Source organism: Oncorhynchus kisutch, linkage group LG25 (assembly GCF_002021735.2).
Source record: "Oncorhynchus kisutch isolate 150728-3 linkage group LG25, Okis_V2, whole genome shotgun sequence".
Taxonomy (NCBI): Eukaryota; Metazoa; Chordata; class Actinopteri; order Salmoniformes; family Salmonidae; genus Oncorhynchus; species Oncorhynchus kisutch.
The window spans coordinates 26,870,523-26,887,996 of record NC_034198.2 but is presented as its reverse complement, the minus strand read 5'-3'; the positions used below and the strand labels follow the sequence as shown (position 1 = coordinate 26,887,996).

At 41.3% G+C, this 17,474-nt stretch overlaps 1 protein-coding gene across 2 annotated transcripts in view; it reads right to left on the bottom strand.

Annotated features, from left to right (window-relative positions):
- akt3a (v-akt murine thymoma viral oncogene homolog 3a) overlaps positions 1-16,239 on the bottom strand; it is a 127,439-nt gene extending 111,200 nt beyond the window's left edge. Inside the window, exon 1 of one of the 2 annotated variants that reach the window (XM_031805006.1) lies at positions 16,066-16,239. The gene's annotated coding sequence lies outside the window, so the exon portion shown is untranslated. Of the gene's footprint in view, positions 1-15,847 lie in introns of both variants that reach the window. The other variant, XM_020460604.2, reaches the window with a different exon arrangement.
- Positions 16,240-17,474: the final 1,235 nt, after the last annotated feature.

The window sequence follows — 17,474 nt, the reverse complement described above, 5'->3', positions numbered from 1 at the left end:
ATCCATGTAGGAAGCTGTTATTCAATGTGTTTCTATGGGCAAATAGCAGTAAGGCCAAATTCAATATGTTTCCTCCCCCAAAAAAATAGATATAAATGTTTTATACCTTAAGGGGGTCCTACAATTCAAAATCAAATAGCTAAATGATCCTTGGTATGACCATCTTAAAACAATCCCCCCCTCACCCGGCTTAGACTCAAGGATTAACAGGGTGAAGATCAAGCTGACCCCGGATTTGATGAAACAGACAAACAGGAAAGACAAACAAAGTGTCTCTTCTCACCTATGCTATCTAATCTAATACCTTGCTGACTTTACTCCACTAATGACTAGACTAGTAAGCACACTCAGAGGAAACATTCTTCCTTATTAGAGTTCAAACCCCCCAGCACCTTAACTAGAGGGCTAAATTAAAAACATCTCTCATCTGATCTGAGCTAAGGCCTGAGGATTCATTCATAAACGGTGGTAGTATTGGAGGGGGTGGTGGGTGGGCAGCTGGAGCCTCTGGTGAGAAGCCAGGAGAACAGGATGGAGGCTGTAGTGGCCGGGGAGAGGCTTGTGTGGGCTGTGGGGGCACATCACTGACCTGAAACTCTAGGATACGATACGCCATTCCTAAAAATAACACTGTTGTCAATGACCCTATGCTACATTTCAAAACTTCCATCGAATAGGCTGTTGAGTGAGCCTCTTCTTCAAGTCTCCAGCTGGAGACTCAAGTCTGATTTATCTAAGCTATCATCTTATCGAAAAGGAACTTCGATTCGTAAGCCAATGCTAACTAGGGTTAGCAGAATGACTGGAAGTCTAGCATGCTAGCAGTTACCATAGACTTCCAGTCATTGTGCTAACACTAGTTAGCAATTGCACTAATGCTAGTTAGCAACTTCCTTCAAACTGCATGTAGAGACATATAAATTATATCCATGAGTTCATCTGACTCTGGAGAAGTAAAGGGCTTCATTGCCAAATTCCTGAAGTATCCCTTTAACTAGGTTATGTGTTTAATGTTCAACAGCAGGAGTTGATTTCCCAAGACCACTAGAGCAGTATTGATTTTGCCAGAGTGGTTACTTACTTACTACTTCTGAAAACAGCATGTTCTCAAAACATTACAGACCCACTAAATTGTTCAATCAAATTTGTTCGACACCGAGGAGTTCAAAGCGCCAGTTAACCTATCGACCTAATGACCAGCTACAACAGAAGCCTCAGAGAGTCATGTGACGATCTCTAGTACTGCTACAGTAGTGTGCCTGGTCTTCACTGGAGGCGCAACATAACCATTGTTCCAAACAGTATTAGAAGCAGTGGTCACTCTGACGTTCAAGGATTCAGAAGTGTCTGACCAGTAGACAATATTAATTCATTGGATTACTGTACTGTAAACGTAGGCTACATAATATACAGGACAGTATGTCATAGCCTTAAACTATACACGAATGCTATTTTGTGCGTGTCATAACTAGGGTTGCAAAGGGTCGGAAACTTTCTGGTAAATTCGCGGAATTCTTCTGGAAATGTTGCATTTTTTTTATTTTATTTTTATTTGACCTTTATTTAACTAGGCAAGTCAGTTAAGAACAATGGGACGTTAAGCCAGGGAATATGGGGAATTTTGCTTAAATTCATCAAAAAAGCTTATAACAGTGAACCTTTTTTTGTGGGATACACACAAGGCAATTCTAGGTCTTGTGGCATATTTTTGTTAAACTATCCCCAATTCAATGGAATTGCAACGCTCTGCATGCACAGTGCATTCTTCCATCACATGTATTCTCAAGATCTTGCACACTAATGAGATGCTATTGAGCCCACACTACTACACTGTCTGAGCCAAGGATTACATGCTTTATGGTACATTTTCATTACAATACAATTAACTATTTATCTGTACATGGAATTGTACATGGAATTGTTTTGGGGGATTTTTACGATTTTTTTCCTAATCTTTACAGGAAAATGCCACGGGCACTATCTGATGTGTGGAGACATTTCACTGCAGCTAATGTAGAAGTTAAGGCTGTGTACATTTGAAAATACTGTGCCAAATAATATGTGAAGAATGCAACAAAGATGCAGAATCACCTGGCCAAGTGCATAAAGTTCCCTCAGCGCTCACAACAAGCAACCTCTGACAAAAGTCCCTGTACTACTATTCAGGGTGAAAATGATGAATCAGACACCTAAAGGCAGTCATCAATGACCTTGGACCACAGAAGGTATTTGCACTGGTGACAGACAAAGCAACAGTTCATGGTCCTTCTGAAATCAGATGTTTTTTTGACACAATGGTGGAACGTAGTCAGAGAAATGCTGATGAATGTCTTGCTCGAGCTGTGTATGCAACTGGCTCACCCCTGATGCTCACAGGCAATGTGTATTGCCAGCATACACCCCTCCAACCAGACATGCTTTATCTACTAATTTGCTGGATGAAGAATTCAACAGAGTTCAAGTGAAGGTCAAGCAAATCATAGAGAAAGCAGACTGTATTGCAATCATCTCTGATGGGTGGTCGAATGTTCGTGGGCAAGGAATAATTAACTAGATCATCTCCACCCCTCAACCAGTATTCTACAAGAGCACAGACACAAGGGACAACAGTTACACCGGTCTCTACATTGCAGATGAGCTAAAGGCAGTCATCAATGACCTTGGACCACAGAAGGTATTTGCACTGGTGACAGACAATGCTGTGAACATGAAGGCTGCTTGGTCTAAAGTGGAGGAGTCCTACACTCACTTCACACCAATTGGCTGTGCTGCTCATGCATTGAATCTGCTCCTCAAGGACATCATAGCACTGTAAACAATGGATAGACTCTACAAGAGAGCCTAGTAAATGGTTAGGTATGTGAAGGGTCATCAAGTTAAAGCAGCAATCTACCTCACCAAGCAAAGTGAGAAGAATAAGAGCACCACATTGAAGCTGCCCAGCAACACCTGTTTGGGTGGTGTTGTCACCATGTTTGACAGTCTCCTGGAGGGGAAAGTGTCTCTCCAAGAAATGGCCATATCACAGTCTGCCGATATGGACAGCCCCATCAAGAGGATCCTCCCGGATTATGTATTTTGTTCAGACTCTGCTTGCAGATGTAAGTGAAGAAATCCGTACAGCCCTGCCCACTTCACTGTTGCTACAAGCAGAGGAACTGCAGTTCTGAAATATATCAAAAAGTGTGAAGACTTTTGCCTGAAGCCCATAGACGCCGCAGCGTACATGTTGGACCCCAAGTATGCTGGCAAGAGCATCCTGTCTGGTGCAGAGATCAACAAGGCCTATGGTGTCATCACTACCGTGTCTCGCCACCTTGGCCTGGATGAGGGCAAGGTTCTTGGCAGTCTGGTGAAGGACACTTCCAAGCAAGGGCTTTGGGATGGAGATGCAATATGGCAGTTGTGCCAACATATCTCATCAGCCACCTGCTGGAAGGGACTTTGTGGATCTGAGGCTCTTTCCCCTGTTGCCACCATCAAACTCCAAATCTCACCAACATCAGCTGCCTCAGATCGCAACTGGTCCTTGTTTGGGAACATACACACATCAAAGCACGCAACAGGCTGACCAATACAAGGGTTAAAAAATTGGTGGCCAACCGGGCAAATTTTTGGCTTTTTGAGCCTGACCACGAGCCATCCTCAACAGGGTTGGAAAGTGACAGTGAAGATGAGGCCTCAGAGTCTGATGTTCAAGAGGTGGACATTGAGGAGGTCCAGGGAGAAGACATGGAAGCCTGAAAGGAAGACAACCAAAGCTTTAGTTTCTAGACTATCACTTTACAGATGTATGTTGAAAACATTTTTGGGAGATGCGGTGGATCATTGGGGATCATTCAATATTCCCTTTCTTTTGTTGTTCAGTGAAATCATCCCATGTGAAGAGTCAAATTGTTTTTTTATTTCTATTATGTCTACTTATGATAAGGTAAAAGGTTTATGTTTCTGTCTCCATATGATATGGTAAATGTATCCAATATAAAAAAAACATCTCAATTTAAATGGTATTAATATTAATTTGTATATATATATATTTCAGTTAATTTCCATGTATTCCCGTTAATTCCCACGGAAAGTTTCCACCTCTGAATATTCCCCAAAATGTGCAACAATGCATCAATGTATCATGGTCGCCTGTTACTTCCTGTTTACTTAATTTGCAAAGAAAGGATTTGACAGACAATAGTTTTTTGAATGTCTATGTTACATCAAGGACCAGAAGAGTACTGTAAAATGTACAAGGAATTCAACCAAATCCGATAGCCAGTCCAGAGAGAATCAAACCTGCAAGCATTTCAATTGAACCATAGAACCTTGCCTTGCCACATTGTACTGTGTAAAGACTCACCATAGGCTAGCTTAATAAATCAAAGTTAGTGTATTCCACTGTGGAGCTCTGCCTAGCATCAGTATTCAGATCAGACCTGCTGACACATCTAAGAAAAGCCTTGTCATATCAGGCTGGGGAATAAATGACACACAACTCCACAAAAGTGCCAGTTATCAGCAGTGCTTGACTTAGGTAGGAGCTCACCCAAGCTGAGTACCAGCACCTAAAAATATTCTACTGCTTGAGCTCCTGTTCCTCTTATAGAATATTAGCTCAAAAAGTATTGTGGAGTTCCTGCACCTAAATGTAAACAGTACCGGCACCCAACATGAGCACCGGAACCGATTTCAATCCAAGTCAAGCAATGGTTTTTAGAGCAAATCTCCTGACGGCAGTTTGTGGTGAACACTCGGAAGACTCACAGTCATTTATTAAGCTAGAGCCGCATCAACATGATCCACCAAGTGTCTACCACAGAGCCGGTGTATGCACAATCCACCCAATACTCTTCTCTCCCACACCTGACTGTCTGTCACAGTAGAGTAACTCACACCTTCACTACATCGCAAAATCACACAGGATTACTGACACATGCTACAGGAAACAGTAGAGCTAAACTGTTTGGCAGAATTCCTCTGCAGATGCATTTGCTATTTGTTTTGGCTCTCGTTTTCTTCAGTGTCATTTTTAGATGTACAGTCACACAACAGGTCTTTAGGTATCTAGTTAAGTCAATTTGACCAAATATGCCCATTGAGAGAGCTACCGTGGTATTGGCAGTGCAAATGATGCTAACTTAATGAAATGTCACCCTGGTTTCCAAGGTTCTGTAGCCTATATAACGCGATATGCATTTACAGTGGGGCAAAAAAGTATGTAGTCAGCCACCAGTTGTGTAAGTTCTCCCACTTAAAAAGATGAGAGAGGCCTGTAATTTTCATCATAGGTACACTTCAGTTGTGACAGACAAAATGAGAAAAAATTCCAGAAAATCACATTGTAGGATTTTTTATGAATTTATTTGCAAATTATGGTGGAAAATAAGTATTTGGTCAATAACAAAAGTTTATCTCAATACTTTGTTGTATACCCTTTGTTGGCAATGACAAGAGGTCAAAAGTTTTCTGTAAGTCTTCACAAGGTTTTCACGCACTGTTGCTGGTATTTTGGCCCATTCCTCCATGCAGATCTCCTCTAGAGCAGTGATGTTTTGGGGCTGTTGCTGGGCAACACGGACTTTCAACTCCCTCCAAAGATTTTCTATGGGGTTGAGATCTGGAGACTGGCTAGGCCACTCCAGGACCTTGAAATGCTTCTTACGAAGCCACTCCTTTGCTGCCCGGGCGGTGTGTTTGGGATCATTGTCATGCTGAAAGACCCAGACACGTTTCATCTTCAATGCCCTTGCTGATGGAAGGAGGTTTTCACTCAAAATCTCACGATACATGGCCCCATTCATTCTTTCCTTTACACAGATCAGTCATCCTGGTCCCTTTGCAGAAAAACAGCCCCAAAGCATGATGTTTCCACCCCCATGCTTCACAGTAGGTATGGTGTTCTTTGGATGCAACTCAGCATTCTTTGTCCTCCAAACATGACGAGTTGAGTTTTTACCAAAAAGTTATATTTTGGTTTCATCTGACCATATGACATTCTCCCAATCTTTGTCTGGATCATCCAAATGCTCTCTAGCAAACTTCAGACGGGCCTGGACATGTACTGGCTTAAGCAGGGGGACACGTCTGGCACTGCAGGATTTGAGTCCCTGGCGGCGTAGTGTGTTACTGATGGTAGGCTTTGTTACTTTGGTCCCAGCTCTCTGCAGGTCATTCACTAGGTCCCCCCGTGTGGTTCTGGGATTTTTGCTCACCGTTCTTGTGATTATTTTGACCCCACGGGGGTGAGATCTTGTGTGGAGCCCCAGATCGAGGGAGATTATCAGTGGTCTTGTATGTCTTCCATTTCCTAATAATTGCTCCCACAGTTGATTTCTTCAACCCAAGCTGATTACCTATTGCAGATTCAGTCTTCCCAGCCTGGTGCAGGTCTACAATTTTGTTTCTGGTGTCCTTTGACAGCTCTTTGGTCTTGGCCATAGTGGAGTTTGGAGTGTGACTGTTTGAGGTTGTGGACAGGTGTCTTTTATACTGATAACAAGTTCAAACAGGTGCCATTAATACAGGTAACGAGTGGAGGACAGAGGAGCCTCTTAAAGAAGAAGTTACAGGTCTGTGAGAGCCAGAAATCTTGCTTGTTTGTAGGTGACCAAATACTTATTTTCCACCATAATTTGCAAATAAATTCATTAAAAATCCTACAATGTGATTTTCTGGATTTTTTATTCTCATTTTGTCTGTCATAGTTGAAGTGTACCTATGATGAAAATTACAGGCCTCTCTCGTCTTTTTAAGTTGGAGAACTTGCACAATTGGTGGCTGACTAAATACTTTTTTGCCCCACTGTATAATGCACAATACTTTGCCGACTAACAATTACAGTCTCTTTAAAACTACTGAAGCCACCAAGTACATTACAATATAGCCTAACATTTGACCTGGAAGTGTGTGTATGAGACAGTGTACAGCAGCATGAGTAACATACACATTATGTAGTCCTCAAAGTGAACACTGACTGGAGTGGAGATATGCAGGCCTCGGGTTATCACAAGTACTGGCATGATTTAATATACTGTCCCCAATCTTGTGTTCTTGGCACTGTATGTTCTAAGACCCAGGCCAGCACTTCCCTTGAACGTCCCTTTTTTCTTGGAAAACCAAACCGGACAAACCAGATAGCAAATGTCTTGTATCTGACTTTGTGTCTTACTAAAAGGTGCTTTTGACCCCAATTGTATGAATGAACCCGACTAACTGAGTGGACAATGAGTTGACGAGGTGAGTGAAATGAACCTCCTTATTGAATACAATGTACAGTACATGCAGGGTGTTATAATCATTAGTGAGTACCCTGCTCACCTCGTCCAGATATTTACGTTATTATCCTGTTGATATGGTCCAGATTCTGGCTGAGTGTTGACGGGACAGGCAAGGGAGGGGAGGCATCAATGAAGATAACCTTTAAAATGTCAGTCATTTGTAAAGACACTGTGTACTAGGCTAACAGGGTCCTTGCAGTACTAACGTTAGCCGCTTGGCAGTAGCTGTTGGTTGACAGAATCTCTTACAGGTGAAAATCCCACAGGTAACTTTATACTTCATACTGTACAGATGGTGATAGTGCGAGAAAAATGTGAGAGACTCTGAACTGAAACCTTGTGATCAGAGTGTTAGAATCCTACTGTAGCACCATACTGTAGCACCATACTGTAGCACCATACTGTAGCACCATACTGTAACACCATACTGTAGCACCATACTGTAGCACCATACTGTAGCACCAGGCTGTAACACCATACTGTAGCACCATACTGTAGCACCATACTGTAACACCATACTGTAGCACCATACTGTAGCACCAGGCTGTAACACCATACTGTAGCACCATACTGTAGCACCAGGCTGTAACACCATACTGTAGCACCATACTGTAGCACCATGCTGTAGCACCAGGCTGTAACACCATACTGTAGCACCATACTGTAGCACCAGGCTGTAACACCATACTGTAGCACCATACTGTAGCACCATGCTGTAGCACCATACTGTAGCACCATACTGTAGCACCATACTGTAACACCATACTGTAGCACCATACTGTAACACCATACTGTAGCACCATACTGTAACACCATACTGTAGCACCATACTGTAGCACCATACAACCAGAGTACTGTATCCTTAAGAGTACTTTACAACTGCCAACATCCTCCACCAAAATATATCATAAGAACATTTTCAGTGAAGGGCAGCAAGGCATGCATGCCTCATTTCAAATTCCTAGGTGGTATAACAGAATCTATTATCCTGAGATCAATATCAAATAATGCCTCCTTATAATAATCAAAGGGGCCTTAGAGGCTCTTTAATCCATGAAAATGTATAGATTGCATTTCAAGACAATAGATCATATTTCAATTTCATTGTCTCCGAATTGCTGTGCTGAACACTTGAAGTAATAGCCTATTGCTTAGGGAACGTTTGTTAGCATCGTAATGAGTGAGGTTAGAATTCTAAATGTATTTTGGACTGAGCTGTGAAAGCAGCACACCAGATAACTGCAGTCCTATAGGGATAAAAACAGATCAAATTGTGTGCCATGTTTTATAAAAGATGAACCCACCCTGGCATCACCCAAACATAAAAGTGAACTTGGAGATGGAGCCTCCCAGAAAGATCTGTTATTAGCTGGCTGTGTAGCACATTGAAGCCTATAAAATCACTGGGGTGTACACAATGGGTATATGATGGGGCTGGAGGGGGTTTCAGCCACAGCCTTATGGGTTACGGAGCTTCCCAATCATTGCATTGCACAGAACGCTGCTGGATTTCATATGACTGTCAATGAATGACTATAGTATAAAGGACAGAGCACATAAAATAATACAAGGAGTCATAGAGGATGTGGTGACTCAGCCTGTCTGATAGCTCAAGTCTGTGTAGTACTAGTCTATAGTAGTAGAGAGGCGGAAGAAGGACCGAGAGCTGACTGTCGATATCATGCCTGGCTCTTCATGTGTGGTAGAGGCAGCATTGTGTGCTGCTGGCCACCATTCCACTATGTTCCCCTGCACCCTCCCTCCGCCTCAGACAGATTGAGTGACAGACACGGTGGCGAGCTGAGATCCAGTGTGACGAAGCCCCAGCCCTGCTGTTGTAAGCCTGTCACTGCAGAACAGTCTTCAGCTGTGCTAAAACCAACAACGCTGAATTCAATGTCTTGATGTAGTCAGAGGGAGAACGTTAAGATAGTGTGGTGTACCTATACCAAAACGCCAGTATTTTTCCTTCATAGCTTGTTCTCCATCTTCTTTGTAAATAGTGAGCCAACATCTTTTCAGCACTTTTATTTCAATGACTGATCAAAACTCGTTTTCTCATGGCTCTCGTCTCTCTGCAGCAGACATATAGAGAGCAATATATTTGGAACGTCGAATCGCAATAAAATCTCAGTATCGAATCACAATATCTATAGAATCGTGATTATATTGTATTGTGAGGTCCCTGCCAATTCGCAGCCCTGGTGGAGAGGAGAGCGGAGGGAGGGTCCAGAAAGAGCCAGCCAAATCAACTCAAATCCAATTGCATTTGTCATATGTGCTGAATACGAGTGTAGACTTTACTGTGAAATGCTCGCTTACAAGACCTTTTCCCAACAATGCAGAGTAAAATTTATAAAAAAATAGTAACAACAGGAATAAAATACGTAGAAATAGCATTACATCATATAGTTTTTGAAGGGAGTATCAGTACTTGATAAATGTGCAGTAGTATGCGGTATCAGCCAGCCATACACCATTAATCAATCTCGCCATGTCAGGGAACAGCCCTGAATCCAAATGAACAGCACACCAATATTAGGGAAATTCACTGAACTCCAGGTGATTGTGATCACTCTCCAATGGGCAATACTGTACTGTCACCCACTAGACTAATCCATACCTAGCCTATCTTTATAGGCACCACTCACACTACAGATCCTATCCACTGAAGAAAACAAAGGAATCAGCCAATGAGTGAGATGACAGCAAAATCAACTCATGAAGCACATGCCTGCAGAGCATGCAGTGAGCATCAGATAAGGCCAGTGTGAACTACTAGACACACTTGCCACAAGGGAATCAAACAGACATTATACACCATGAATAACTATCAATGCTTATCCTGAGGAACAGGCCAGTTTGTAGACATGGTAATAGCAGACAGAAGACATTTGATTTCCTAGAGATTCTGTAGACATATAGGCCCAGAATCTCTAGAAGTACAGTATATTATTATTATTACAGGCTGCAGGGTGCCCTGTACTAGTAAAAAAATACCTTGAATTATCTTCACAAGGCACTGAACACATGGAGCCATACACATGGAACCAATAGTGACTATGTAACCTCCAACACTGGGTTGTACTTAGTTCCCAAAGCAATATGAAAGGCCAATTAGTGCCCACTGCCCATCAACACATTTACAAATAAAACCCTTTCAAATCAGAACTACTAAGTAAACTATAGAGTGAGAGGCCGACCTGACTCTCACTGTGGGGGTGGACCTAGAGGATACAAGCAGAAAAATAATCTGAAACGCCTCATTCCATTCAAAAATACACCATGAAGCATTTACAATTCCCTCAGCCCTGGAGGCTGGAGCATACAGCAGCAAGAATATAGGCTAGGTACACATAAATTAATTCACAGCTGCTGAAATTGAGGAAATAAAGAATACCTAGAATGATACAAGCACCCAAGCATTTCTGGACAAAAAACACTTATTTGGCTAATGCCTGGCTTGATTATCGTTTTGGGGGATTTACAACAACATTGAATTTACTCAAATGTTTTCTTTCTCTAAACTAGATAGATAGTGTGCAAAAACATAATGCTTCATCATGCAAACACTGACTAGTGTTGCAAAATTCTGGGAATTCCCTGGTTTTCACGAAATCCCGGCTGGGGATTTCCTGCCTATTCTCTCCTGATTCCGGGAATCCTCCAACCGGGATTTTGGGAAAACCAGGGAATGTATTGAACATTCCCAGAATTTTGCAACCCTAACTATTACAGGCCTTGTTCCCCCAAGAATCACTACAGAAGGATTAAGTAGCCTAAATCTATTTCAGGAGCCAAATGGGCAATTCCACAGTAACAGAGATATGCTGAGACTCACTTTTTCACTTTAAAATATATGTCAAACAAAAAACAATGATTGCAAAGTTCAACTTTATTCACAAGGACTACTTTTAACAATTTCCACAGACATTTTTACAAAAACACATTTAGCCTACCTGAAGAACAGTGCAAATGCAAAGTTTGGTAATAGAATGATGGTTTGTACAGTCATTCTGTTACCAAATTTTGCATCTGCACTGTCTCAGCATCACTCTGTTACAGAGGAATTGCCCGCAGCCTCCTCCCATTGAGAGCCTATTAAGCAAATAGCCTACTATCCCAGATAGACCATCCACATTCCCATAGCCTACATAAGAGAAAAGTAATGGTGTTATATAGGGCTGGGAATTGCCAGTGACCTCACGATACAATAATATCACAATACTTTGGTGCCGATATAATATGTATTGCGCTTCGATGTTCCAAACATGTTGCTCACCATATGTCTGCTGCAGAGGGACAAGAGAGAGCCAGGAGAACAATGTTTTAATCAGTCGTGGAAATAAAAGACCTGAAAACAAATGGAGAACAAACTATGAAGGAGAAATACTGGAGTTTTGGTGCAGGTACAGCTAACTAGCGCACAAATAATATTGTGATATTGTCAAAACTAGAGGTCAACCGATTTTTCAACGCCGATACCGATTATTGGAGGACCATAAAAGCCGATACAGATTAAATCTGACGATTTTTGATTTTTTTATTTGTAATAATGACAATTACAACAATACTGAATGAACACTTATTTTAACTTAATATAATACATCAATAAAATCAATTTAGCCTCAAGTAAATAATGAAACATGTTCAATTTGGTTTAAATAATGCAAAAACAAAGTGTTGGAGAAGAAAGTAAAAGTCCAATATGTTCCATGTAAAATATGTGCCATATAAGAAAGCCAGGGTCCCCTGGGCGCCCCACTCAATCTGCCTGTGGCTGCCGGCCCCCAGAACCAGAGCCACCCTTTGTCTGCTGTTGGAGGAACCCACCACCACAGTACTACTCATCATGACAGCACTACTCATACATCTGGGCTGTTCTCGGAAATGAAATCGCTGTTGGAATCTTGTCATATGCCAGGAAGGGAGATCTTCTAGTGAAGTGAGAGCACTGATGTCATTGTGTCCCTAGAATGGATTGCATGTAGTAGAGGTCTACCGATTATGATTTTTCAATACCGATACCGATTATTGGAGGACAAAAAACCGTTGATGCCGATTAATTGGCCGATTAAAAAAATGCATTTGTAATAATGACAATTACAACAATACTGAATGAACACTTATTTTAACTTAATATAATACATCAATAAAATAAATTTAGCCTCAAATAAATAATGAAACATGTTCAATTTGGTTTAAATAATGCAAAAACAAAGTGTTGGAGAAGAAAGTAAAAGTGCAATATGTGCCATGTAAGAAAGCTAACGTTTCAGTTCCTTGCTCAAAACATGAGAATATATGAAAGCTGGTGGTTCCTTTTGACATGAGTCTTCAATATTCCCAGGTAAGAAGTTTTAGGTTGTAGTTATTATAGGAATTATAGGACTATTTCCCTCTATACCATTTGTATTTCATTAACCTTTGACTATTGGATGTTCTTATAGGCACTTTAGTATTGCCAGTGTAACAGTATAGCTTCCGTCCCTCTCCTCGCTCCTCCCTGGGCTCGAACCAGCAACACAACGACAATTAGCGCGCTCTAACTAGCTAGCCATTTCACTTCGGTTACACGAGCCTCATCTCGGGAGTTGATAGGCTTGCAGTCATAAACAGCGCAATGCTTGACGCACAGCGAAGAGCTGCTGGCAAAACGCACGAAAGTGCTGTTTGAATGAATGTTTACGCGCCTGCTTCTGCCTACCACCGCTCAGTCAGATACTTGTATGCTCAGTCAGATTATATGCAACGCAGGACACGCTAGATAATATCTAGTAATATCATCAACCATGTGTAGTTAACTAGTGATTATGATTGATTGTTTTTTATAAGATAAGTCTAATGCTAGCTAGCAACTTACCTTGGCTTACTGCATTTGCATAACAGGCAGTCTCCTTGTGGAGTGCAACGAGAGCGAGGCAGGTCGTTATTGCGTTGGACTAGTCAAGGTTGCAAGATTGGATCCCACGAGCTGACAATGTGAAAATCTGTCGATCTGCCCCTGAACAAGGCAGTTAACCCACCGTTCCTAGGCCGTCATTGAAAATAAGAATGTGTTCTTAACTGACTTGCCTAGTTAAATAAAGATTAAATAAAGGTGTAAAAAAATATATATATATATATATAAAAATACAAATCTGCAAATCGGGTGCCCAAAAATACAGATTTCCAATTGTTATGAAAACTTGAAAATCGACCCTAATTAATCGGCCATTCCGATTAATCAGTCGACCTCTAGTCAAAACTATAGGATATATCGTCCCCAACAATATCCCGATATGTAACCGTATACATTTTTCCCCATCACTAATGTAATACAGAACATGACAGACAGCTGAAATTATAGAAAGATGCAAATTGCTGACCTATGTCTAAAACCCTTGATTAGAAGTATTGTATTCTGTAGACAGTATAGTCTAAACAAACAGTATACACATGCCCTGGCTGGCATGTTTTTAATTTGTTTATCAACAGACTGCATAAGCTCCTTAAGATGCATCAAATAGTTTTTGAAGTGGTTCTGAAATGCATTTAAATGATGCTCCCATTTGTGCCTAATGAACAAGACCCTGGTCAAGGGTACAAGTGATTCCTTAGCGGAGGGATATCATGTTGCTCTACACGACTCCTGCAGCGCACTTAAGAATCCAGATAAAAACTAGGCCTACTGCTCTGTAACCCAAGATGGCTTCTGGAAGCACTTAGTACATTAAGCCTAGCCACACACTTCCTAACTTCCACTTCCTTTAGCATCAAACATCTTAGAACAGACCCAGGACAGCAGCTGTTGTCCAAAGGCATTTACCCTCCTAAGAAACTCTGGAGAAAAAAAAACTGATATGGAAGTAAAGCCAAGTCAAAATGAGTTGTCTATCAAATACAAATCTATTGCCATTATCATCTGCACAGACTAGCCCACAAGACTAAACATACTATTGTATTTGTGCCTTTTGAATTAGACATGGATTAGGATAATACCAAAGGAGCAGAACAGTGCCTGAACGGAGAATGAAAATTCATAAGGATCACACAGAGAGTAACAAGAGAGAGCGAGACCGGTGTTTTGGTTTGAAATTAAGGAAATGAAAAGGTGTGATTGAACGCTGGCGGATGCTGATGTCTGATGGATTCCAGGAGTTCCTCTTATCTTGTCAGATACTGAATTACCTCAGTATCACTTGTCAACTCGTATAGCCTACTGTATGATTTACATGGAGGCTGCATTAGAATCCTAGTTGTCATAAAATGACAAAGCCTATCACTGTACCAGTGGTTATGGGCAGTGGTAGGGGTATATGAGGGCTCTAGGGGAAGCCATCTTCACTCCAAATGTTGATTTAAAAAGAGGAGCAGGCAGCAGTGTTAGTCCTCTTTATAAAGTGACAGTGTCACATAGTTGAGTGGGTCAAGACATCCTGAATTATATCAGTCTGAATTATTATAGAGTGCTGCAGAAATGCAGACATAAACAAACAAAAGCTTTAGTAAACATTGTTGGCACACAAAGTATCAAATTGACATAGGGTTCAAAGGGTTTATGGAAACAATGTGGCTGCTTTTTGAAAATTAGCATGTTCCAGTTGTTAGGCTGATGCAGCCCACTGTAGACGAAAGTCGATGAGTGAAGTCGGGGGAGGTGCATCTTGCGACAGTGGAAAGTCGGACACTGTTGTGGTTTTCCAACAGCAAGGCTCAGATGCATGGCAGTGTCAACGTAGTTCTCAAAATAAACATGTCTCTAACCCCCATATCACACACTCAAACTGAAATCATATGTCTGTACAATCAATTGATGAGAGGTCTTAAATATGATTTATTTGTATATATATCCACTGTATATATGAATCACAGAAAAGTTTGTTCCCGTTTCGTCGCTGGCTCAAACAAAAACACCATAACGATTGGTTGAAAATAGATCCTCCTACAACCCAGGCGATTGCTCCAGGTTGAAGTTGGTGAGGAGCAACTGCAATGCAGTCAACATGTAGGCGCAAGTCAGACAATTTGTATCCCCATAATGCAACACACTTTGAAAGGCGGTGACACCAACTTCACAAAATCTCCTTGAACGCGCCCAATGATTGCCTGCCAGCACAACAGTAGCAACTGCATCATCTCACCTCAAGAGCTGTCAAGCAAACGCATGACGCCAATAGCTTGCTAGCAGATGAGCTAAAGAATTAAGAATTCGACCTTACAGGCATGCATACATTATTCCAAACTATTCAGATACTTGACTGTATATACAATTTATTCCCTCGAGATTTATAGTTTTTTTTTTAATTGGAGGGGGGGGCAGAAAGCAATGCTGAGAAAAAGCACACACTCTAGGCCAGATCCCGACCCAGACCACTCCACCTCCCTCCTGTCTACTGTCTCGCACTCCCAGCCTCGTTGCAGCATCAGCATCATCTTCACGTAGCAAGCACTACAAACACTCTCTGGCTAACGTTAGCTGTCAGTGGACATAGCTTCCAACATTCTTGAATACTACGAACTTCACATAAACACAGTATCAGAAGTATATTTTCAACCGTTTTGTAGCATAACTATGGTTGTTGTCATAATGATATTACCTGACTGGCGCGGGAAGTCGTGGGGAGAGCAATGGGTTCCCCTATCGTGCCTGTACTTTTTTAAGCTCGCGCTTTTCTTGTGCGCGTGTGAATAAATGAGAGAGAAGCCGCTTTGGCCGGAAACACAACGAGAGGATGAACTGTGTCGCTGCTGGAATGGCTTCAAACAATACAGAGAGGTTGTGGTGGCAGAAAAAAGCGACAGCAACTCCTCTTACCCCAGGAACCGCCCACTGGGAACCGCCGCTGGCAGGTTCTGATGCTGCAGGTTGTTGTTGACGTTCCGAAAACTCGTGACGTCACGCCCAGCCACTTCTCGGACGGCTTTCCTGGCTCTGTCTATCCCTGTCCCCGTCTGCTCTGTACACCAGGCAGGCTGGGTGGTTGTCTGTTCCTTATTTTGCTCACTCTCCTCGGTGTTTCTCTCTGCTAAGCCAACCCTCGCGAGAATCAGGTACTTGGATAAGAGGCGCATCCCTCTGTATATTTCCAACACAGCCCATATCACACACACATACTGAGTTATTTATTTTCCTTTTACTATGCTGCAGTGTAATCCCCAACATTTCATACAGGATTATGCAATTCCATCATTATGTAATGTGTCGTGTAGCCTAAGGTACATAGGGTAAGTGAAAGAATATGTGAAATCATGAATGATGATCATTGCTTTGCCTGAAATATAATGTAATGTTAATATGCATTGTTAATATGCATCTGATACTCACTTGTTGGACGTAGTTAGAAAGTTGGACACATAGTTTTCACAAAGTGCGACAAAATCTACAACAACGTTTTTGCAATTGCCATAAGTAATATAATAATATAATAGAATGTTACTATAGAGCTATTAAATTATATTATATTATATTTATCTCTGCTGTTTCTGTAGTGGAGGTTTCCGTGCCTGCATGTGAGGAGACATCATAGAGGAAGTGAAAACAACATAAACTGATCTGATTCACATTAACAGATGATCAATCTGTTTCACCTTAACATCTGGAAATAGCTCTGTTGAAGTTCTACATTGTGTTGCACCGACAGCTGAAAACTGCTGTGTGGTTGTCTCTTTTGGTATATTTTGCTATAGTTTACCATTGTAGCTTGAGGGGGTATTTCTAAGGTTAGAAGAGTAGTAACTATAGCTTATAGCTGATTCATTAATTCATAAATTTATATCCCAGTTTTTTATTTATTATTATTTTCTTCAAGAAGTACATTGGTTTTTGTTTTCTGTCTTTTTGTTTCATATTTAATATGTACAATAACATATTTTTCATTTGGATGTAATCACTATTGCTGTTCTGTCTCAGTTTCACCATGATATTATAACCTTAGCTGCCTGCAGTTCATATCTGATTTCTCTCTAATACAATTCTATTCAGATTAGTGCAAACTAGTACACCAGCCACCCATGTGGTGAAAGATTGAACTGCACCCTGCTTAGAGTTAAAGTGCCAATATGTAACTTTTTGTGTGGCCCCACTAAATTCACATAGAAATGTGGGTTATAGATCTATCACTCTACTAGAAAGCAAGTTTAAGATACGTAATCACATATTACCATGTCATTACATATTACTACTATATTGTTATTACAGTTACTACTGTGTAGAAAGTGTTACCG